The sequence below is a fragment of the Malus domestica genome, chromosome 14 (assembly GCF_042453785.1).
Source record: "Malus domestica chromosome 14, GDT2T_hap1".
Classification (NCBI taxonomy): Eukaryota; Viridiplantae; Streptophyta; class Magnoliopsida; order Rosales; family Rosaceae; genus Malus; species Malus domestica.
Window position 1 is genome coordinate 12924577 of NC_091674.1, and position 8856 is coordinate 12933432.

The 8856-nt window shown below is 37.8% G+C and overlaps 1 long non-coding RNA gene across 2 annotated transcripts; it reads right to left on the reverse strand.

Annotated features, from left to right (window-relative positions):
* Window positions 1–871: 871 nt before the first annotated feature.
* Window positions 872–5646, reverse strand: LOC139191599 (uncharacterized). Of its 2 annotated transcripts, XR_011575689.1 has the most exons (3): window positions 5047–5646; window positions 3783–4559; window positions 872–1750 (listed from the first exon to the last, which is right to left on the reverse strand). It is a non-coding gene; the product is annotated as an uncharacterized lncRNA (long non-coding RNA). The 2 variants fall into 2 exon arrangements; XR_011575688.1 differs by having other exon boundaries at window positions 3783–5646.
* Between the last annotated feature and the right edge of the window lie 3210 nt (window positions 5647–8856).

An 8856-nucleotide genomic window follows, 5' to 3' on the forward strand; every position in this document is an offset into this window, starting at 1 on the left:
TTCAATCAAATTCGTTTTAAAATCTGTTTTGATTTACAAGTTTATGTTTTGTTTTCAATTTCGTAAAAACCAAATCCCCCTTTGTTTTCAAGTGTCAAATTAGTTAGAGAGTGTGTTAGTTTGTGTTTTTACGTGTTTTGAGTCAAGTTAAAACCTATTTTCGTCAAAATCTTGTTTAGAGTTCAAAACTGCCCAGAAAGTGGTTTTAAGGCAGTTTTGAGTGTTTTTGTGTTATTTTGAGTCTTTTGGTTTGTTTTGGTGTTTTAAGTTATAGTTTTACATTCTTTGAGTCTAGTTTAGTGTTTTAAACTTTGTTTTTACGTTTTTGAGTCTGTTTTCAAGTGATTTAGCAATCCCTCCTAATCCCCGGCCTAGAACGATCCCTACTTACATACTTACTACAATTGATAAGCTAGCTAGACGGTTCTTCTCCACACATGGCACTTGCATACAAATTGATTTCCAATTTCTTTTCCAATAAACCATGAACCTCAATGCCCCAGATTAACCGTGAACAACACTAATTAACCCTCAGATTTTCCTTAAGTCATTGAATTGGATGGATAATGCATCGGCAACCCAAATTATTCTTCAAAAGTTCCCTACATGAATAGCATAATAAAGATACAATCAAAGATCATTGAGCTTTATAAAAATCATAAACATTGACAAAGCATTCGTAACTATGATGAGCATGATACTCTTGCCAAGAAATCACTTAACACGATTGTGACTAGCAACCTCCACTACTTATGAATATAAGTTCATAACGATTAGGTGACACTCCCTTATATTCTAGCATCAAATTCATGCATGCAAACTAAGTATGCATCCTTAATCCACAAACAAGAATAAGTTTTGAATCAAACAGTTAAGTAAATTGCATTCATGATTTATAAAATCATAACTGGAAGTAATCAATTCATATTGCAAACATGTTCATGGCTTTGAATTTCCCCCTAGCTAAAACGAGTTTAGCTCCTCATGTTCGCAAAACAAAGATACATAAACATAGACATTGAAAACAAAAGATTGAAAACACCTAAAAACGTTCCAGCAATCCAACTTGAATGGCAAGCACGTCCAAGGGTCCTCCTTCTTGTTCTTTGCTACGACACAAGGTATGAGTGAAGGTTTGAGTGATGAATTGTATGGGAGAATTGCTGAAAGTATGAATGGTAATGAATGGTTGAAGGAAGGCTGCGACAAGGAACTTAAATAAAAATAGCCAAGTATGTCAAAACCCTAGGGAATTAAGGCTAGGGTGCGGCATAATTAAAGGGAAAGAGAAAAGAAAGTTTTAATTATTTTAGAAGGATTTTAATTCTAAGTCCACAAGGAAAAAGGATATGCGACAAGGGTAGGAAAAGAGGAAAGGAGGATCCCTTGCACGGCAAGGGAAAAAGGAAAGGGAAGAAAGGTGTGGCACCCTTTGTGGCAGGGATTAGGTCTTCTAGAAACATGTAATTAAGTGTCCTAAAGTATTTAGGACACCCCTTTGTAGCTGGAACATAGGTGAATTAGGATTAGGAAAGTTTAGGACAAAATAAGGTAACTTGGCTAACATTCCTTCTTTTTTGCTTGCATCCTTCCTTCCTTTTATTGAATTAATTTCTTCATAACTTCAACATAATCCTAGCCTCTTTTGGTCTTCAATTTTGTCTATCCAACTTGCTCTATGCATGTGCTATCCATTCCAAGCCCAAAAATGCTCCAAAATGCACTTTCTTGCTACTTTAGCTCTTTGGACCTACAAACACACGAAAATAGCTTAAAATACTAAAATAACTATGAACTAACAACATAAATGCAAGAAAACAAGCTAACTAAGTCGTATAAATATGCTCCTATCAAATTCCCCCACACTTAGCTTTTGTTAGTCCTCGAGCAAAACAAAACAAACGAAACAAACAAAACATAACCGAGACCTTCCAACGTTTGCCTCAGGGATTTCCAATGAAACATGACATATTAAAAATCACTACTCACATATATTTTAGCAATCCTTACCCTCGAGCACACACTTAATCATAGTCACCACTCACATAGGTTTTGAATGTAGTAACATGCCTTAGAGAATTCCCTCAATTCCGCACCAAATATACTCTCTATTTTCACATAGATTTTCTGACTACACTCCAAATACTAGGTATATGTGAGAAGATTGATGTAAACATGTAGACTAGTCACTCACATATGTTATAATCAAAGAAGGCACTTTCTGGAATTATTAATGCATGTGTGTGTGTGTGTGTGTGTATATATATATATATATATGATCTCATGAATAGAATGCCACAACATAGAAGCGAGAACCAGGGATTCCATATGCTCATATCAATTTCAAACTCCACAGATTAAAACACATAACACCCATGATTGAAGTCTAAGGTTTGTGACGGGGCTAGGGTATTGGCTAACAACCAAAGGTAAGGATAGACAAACGTTCTTAAAGCAATAGTAAGCAAGGTAATGAAATTGACACTTAGAATTCACTTTTGAATGCAAAAATCCACTTAAGCACAAAGGGAAGATTAACAAAACACTTAGGGCCAGATTCACACTTTTGGACCCTTTCTTCAACAACCAATACTTATGAGTTCATTCTCACTTATTTTCAACTCATTTTCTTTCTTTTCACACAAATTTTTCTTTTCTTTTTCTTTCTTTCAAACCTGTGCCTTTTCACTTTGGTACACAAAACACACTTTGAAAACCCTTCCCCCACACTTTTTTTCTGCATAATGTTCATCAAAAGGAATTCCTTCTAAGTTATGCTCCACTACAGTTTAAGAACAAGGGTATGGATAGTCCTATTCTAGGCTAGGTAGGGATAATGTGGCTAACAAAGAAAATAGGCTAAACAAGGCTCAAATGGGTTAAACCTACAAAACAAATGCATGGGATGAAGGCTTTTTGGCTCTAGTGGTAACTACTAAACAACTTCATCTTGTTATATGTTATGCACTCAATTTTAAGCTTTGAATGAAACGGGCATGAGTTTTAGTATTTGGAACTTAAAATGATGAAAAACACAGTCTAAGTAGCAACCAAGCAAAGAAATAATGAGATCATGCAACGACTTTAGAAAACAAAAACATCACAGATTAATAACTCTCCAAATAAAGTTTAGGCACAAGTCTCTCAAGGTTGTAGCGTTATTTTGAGTTCCTTCCTTCAAGCATGTTACAAAAACTGGAATTTTTTTTCCTTTGTAATTACATGTGAATTTGTAAACGTCAACTATAATCAAGTATTAACTAAAGAGCTTATCAAACTTCCATCCATGTTTGTAGCTTTTTTTAACAGTCATGCAATTAAAAACTGAATCCTCATCATTGTGTTGGAAGGTACCCTAAGGCACAAACACACAAAAACAACTCTAAAACACTTTTTTTAGGTTTTTCAAAATGTTTTCTAACTTTTTTTTTTTCAAATTTTCATATTTTTCTATCAAGACACATTAAAACATCTCAAAATACACTAAAAACACTAAAAAACAGTGAGAAACAACTCTAGTGGTGCTAGGTGATACAAACCCATGAATTTGCAACAAAAACACTTGTTTACCCCCCCCCCCCACACTTAAACCAAACATTGCCCTCAATGTTGCAAACAAAGACTCACACATAAGCATGCAAATAACACAACGAACAAGCATGACAAGCATGGCAAAAGAAATGCAGTAAAGAGAAGGATTTAGGGATGCAAATCTGGTTTAGGAGTGAGAATTCCATCGTTCCCTAGTTGAATGCATGGGTTGCCTCTCAAGAAGTGCTTGCTTTAACGTCTTGCAGCCGGACGAAAGCTCATCTTAAGCTTAATTGGACCCCACGGCATAGAGGGGTAGTTCCTCCACCACATGCTCCTAAAAAAGATCGTAGTAAGGCTTCAAACGATGCCCGTTCACTTTGAATTCGTGGCCGGTCTTGAAACTTTGGATTTGGACTGAACCATAGGGAAAGACATTAGTAATAACAAACGGGCCAATCCATTTAGAACGTAACTTACCCGAAAACAAACGAAGGCGGGAATTAAAAAGTAACACTTTCTGGCCAATGGAGAATGTCTTGCTACGAATCATCTTGTCATGGAATGCCTTGGTCTTTTCTTTGTAAATTCGAGCATTCTCATACGCCTCGTGCCTAATCTCTTCAAGTTCATTCAATTGATGCTTCCTATGAATGCCAGCCGTATCTATGTCCATGTTGAATGTTTTGATAGCCCAATGCGCCTTGTGCTCTAATTCCACGGGAAGATGGCATGGTTTGCCATAGATGAGCCAAAATTGGGACATGCCAATGGGTGTTTTGTAGGCTGTACGATACGTCCACAGTGCATCATCCAAATGCATACTCCAATCTTTCCTAGTTGGTCCCACGGTCTTCTTCAAAATCTGCTTGATTTCCCTATTCGAAACCTCGGCTTGGCCACTTGTTTGAGGGTGATAAGGTGTTGAAACCTTATGTGTGACATTATATTTCTTGAGCAGCGCCTCGATGGTTCGATTGCAAAAATAAGAACCTCCATCACTTATGAGAACTCTTGGCATTCCAAACCTTGCAAATATGTTAGTTTTAATGAAATATGCAACCACTTTAGAATCACTAGTACAGGTGGCTTTTGCTTCCACCCATTTTGACACATAATCCACAGCAAGCAAAATATAAAGGAAACCATGTGAGGAAGGAAAATGACCCATGAAATCAATGCCCCAAACATCACAAGTAATACAAAAAGTTCTAGCATCCTTGAAGACATTAGGCCAATAAAATCCACATTCTAAAACCTTATGTGCTGTGCGTTGTGTGCCAAAATGGCCACCACACGTATATGTGTGACAAAAAGTTAAATTGAATGAAATTCGGACCCATGCACACACCTACGTACAATCTGATTAGAGCAATATTTCCACAAATATGGGTCATCCCAAACATAAAATCGTGCATCCTTTTTAAGTTTATCACGTTGGTGCTTGTTTAGGATACTTGGGACTTGTTTAGACACCAAATAATTCACCAAATCTGCATATTATGGTTCACTTACCTTAACGGACAGCAATTGCTCATCAGGGAACGTTTCTGGGATAGGTAATGACTCCTCATTATGAACCAAACGGATCAAGTGGTCAGCCACCACGTTTTCACTCGCTTTCTTGTCCCGAATTTCAATATCGAACTTTTGGAGAAGAAGCATCCAGTGAATAAGCCTTGGTTTGGGTTCTTTTCTTTGTGAGCAAATACTTCAAAGCTGCATGGTCAGTGTAAACAATGACTTTAGTGCCAATTAAATAAGAACGAAATTTATCTAATGCAAACACAACAACAATGAGTTCTTTTTTAGTGGTGGAGTAGTTTAATTGAGCATCATTTAAGGTCCGGGAAGCATAATAGATGACATGTGGCTACTTGTTCTTTCTTTGGCCTAAAACAGCTTCAATTGCATAATCTGAGGCATCACACATGAGCTCAAAAAGAAGACTCTAATCTTGTGGAATTATGATAGGGGCCGAAGTAAGCAATTCCTTGAGGTGTTTGAAGGCCTTCTCACATTCCTCATTGAACATGAATGGCACTTCTTTTTTAAGGAGATGGCAAAGGGGTTGTGCAATTTTTGAGAAGTCCTTGATGAATCGTCTATAGAATCCTGTATCCTCCATATCGAGCACGTAGAAATCTGCCGGGAAAATCAAGTGGTCTACCTGCACCAAAACATCTTCCAAAACTCCCTTTGGATAGGCATTAGATCGATCGGCCAATTGAATAATCACGCCATCATTTTTCAACTCGCCTAAATTCATAGATGCATAAATTGAATATGGCATGACATTTATAGATGCACCTAAATCTAACAGGGCGGAATCAAAGCGAGTGTTACCAAGGACACAAGGAATTGTAAAACTACCCGGATCTTTGCATTTGGGGGGTAGTTTGCGTTGCAACATGGCGGAGACATTCTCACTTACATGTACCACTTCTTTCTCCCAAAAACGTTGATGTGAGAATTAAATTGACACACAAATTAAACCCTATGGATGACAATTGTAGTATATGAGCAAATAGGGATCGTTCTAACCGGGGATTAACTAGGGATGCTAATCAATGTAAAACTGACTCAAGAACATAAAAATATAATGTAGAACACTAAACTAGACTCAATTAATGCAAAACTAGGGTTTAAAACACCTAAACAAACCAAAAACTCAAAACAGCAACTAAAAGGCTCAAAACTGCCTTAAAACCACTTTCTGGGCAGTTTTGAGTACCTAACACTAGTTTGGACGAATTTGGACTATGACTTGACTCAAAACACTTAAAAACACAACTAAATGGATTTCTAACTAATCTAACACTTTAAAATCAATGGGGGAATGATTTTAACGAAATTAAAACTTTAAAACTCAAACTTTAAAAACAAATGTAAAGCAAAACAGATTGTGATTAAATAGAATGGTGAGAAGCTAGTTAGAGGGTTCCTTATCCACACATGAACATATGCATACAACTCGATCTCCAATTACTCTTTCAACAAACCATGAATGACAATGCCCCAAATTAACTAGATTGCACCAATTAATTCTCAGATTTCCCTAGATTCATTGAATTGAATGGAATACGCATTACAACCAAATTATTCTTATCAAGGACCCTAACTATGGAATACGCATGATAGAGACACATATCAAAGATCATTAAGTTTAATGGAAATCATAAGCATTGACGAGGCATTCATAACTATGGGATACGCATGTTACTATTGCCTAGGATTTACTTAACACAATCGTGACTAGCGACTTTCACTACTTATGAATATAAGTTAATAACGATTAGGTGAAATTCTCTTATATCCTAGCATCAAGTTTAGGCATGCAAATTAAGTGTCGACCCTCAACCACATACATAAACAAGTTATCAATCCAATAGATAAGTAAATCACATTCACAATTTCTGAAATCATGATTGGAAGAAATCAAATCATATAAAACATATGTCCATGGCTTCAAATTCACCTCTAACTAAAAAGAAATTAGTTCCACATGTCTAACATAATTGAAAGGCAAGTTAAATTAAACATGAAAACAGAAACAAAGAAAGAAAGAACTCCAAACACTCCACTAATGGCAGATTGCATGTGCAAGGCTTCTCCTTCCTTTGGACTGCACGGCACTCCTTCTTTCTCCTCATTTGGTGGCTGCACAAGGTGGATGAATGGTTATGGAAGGATGTAGGAATGGTTTGGGGAAGGGGATGGTGCGGCAATGGTGTAGAAATCAGAAATATGGAAGTTTTAGGGTGAAAGGCTGCGGCAAGGATGTAACTAGGGTTTTTGGCGTGAATGAATTAGATGGGGAGTGGTAAGTTCGGCCAAAGGGTTAGAATGAGTATATATAGGCACTTAAAAACCCTAGCAATCAGATTAGGGTTTCTAGAAACCCAAATCCACCAGAAATTAGGTTAAAACAATAGGAATTTGCATGGGAAAAGGGCTAGGGTGCAGCAGATTTGGTGGGAGTGTGGATAGGCCTTCTAGAAAGCCTTGCAAGGCAAGGAAATCAGATATTTTGGGGCCTAGGTGCGGCAAAGGCTTAGAAGTCAGAAATATGCAATGGGCCTAAGTGAGGATCCAAGATGAATTGGGCTAGGAAGGTGCGGCCTTGTCCAAGAGGTAAGGATGGGTCATCTAGAAGCCCAAAGCCAAGAATAGAAACTCTCACAAATGGAAACCTCCGAGAATAGAAACTTCCAACTTTAGAAACTTTGGTTTCTAATTCTGAATTCTTTGTTCTTCACCTTCATTTCTTCATTTCTTAAGCTCCCTTGACCTTCAAACTCGTCCATTCCTTGTGCTCCAAGCATGTACTTTTCAATCCAAGCTCACTTTTGCTCTAAAATGCACCATTCTGCCATCTTTTATGTATTATGCCCCTTTGAACCTGAAAACACATGAAAGTAACTTAAAAGACTACTTTAAACTAAGAAAACATAACTAAAATGCATAAGAACTAGCTAACTAAGGCGCATAAATATGCTCCTATCAAACGTTTCCTTGTTGTACAAAGCTTCTTTAAGAACTTGGCATACTTCGGGATTTGCTTGATTGCATCCAAAAGGGGTATGTTGACTTGAGCTTTCCTAAATGTCTCTAGAACATCTTTTACCTCCTCTTCGTTCTTGGATTGCAAAAATCTGCTAGGAAAGGGTACATCCGGAGGAATAACATTAGAATTAAATGGAATTGGACCTTTCTTACCTGTGTTGGCCGAATTGGAATGCTTGGGTGGTTGCGGCAATGATTGCTCAATCCTTGCCGTGGCCTTTGCTTGGTTTTCCTCTTCAATTTTCAACTTCTCGTCCTCCTTGGGGCCAAATTTGGATGGTTTTGGCTCGATTCCTACTTCTTTCCCACTTCTTAGCGTGATAGCCTTTGCAGATTCGAATCCACCTTTCGGATTGACCACCGTTGAGCTAGGCAACCTTCCTTGCTCACGAAATTGCCCTATGAACTCGGCAATTTGTCCCACTTGCTTCTCCAAGTTGTCCACCCTCTTGTCTTGGATTTGCCTCTCTTTGGCTTGATTTTGGACTTCCTGCGTCAAGGTAATAAGTAATTGAAAAATCTTATCATTATCACTTGAATTACCTGCATTGCTTTGGGCAGGTTGTGCTTGGGCTTGTGGTGGTGCCAACGGCTTTTGATAGAAACCCTGGGGTTGTTGCCTAAATCCGCTTTGTTGTTGGCCTTGTTGTGGGTCTCGGCATTTGAAATTCGGATGATCACGCCAACCGGGATTGTAAGTATTGGAAAACGGATCACCACGTGATTGGTATTGGTTGCCATATCCCACGGCATTGAGTG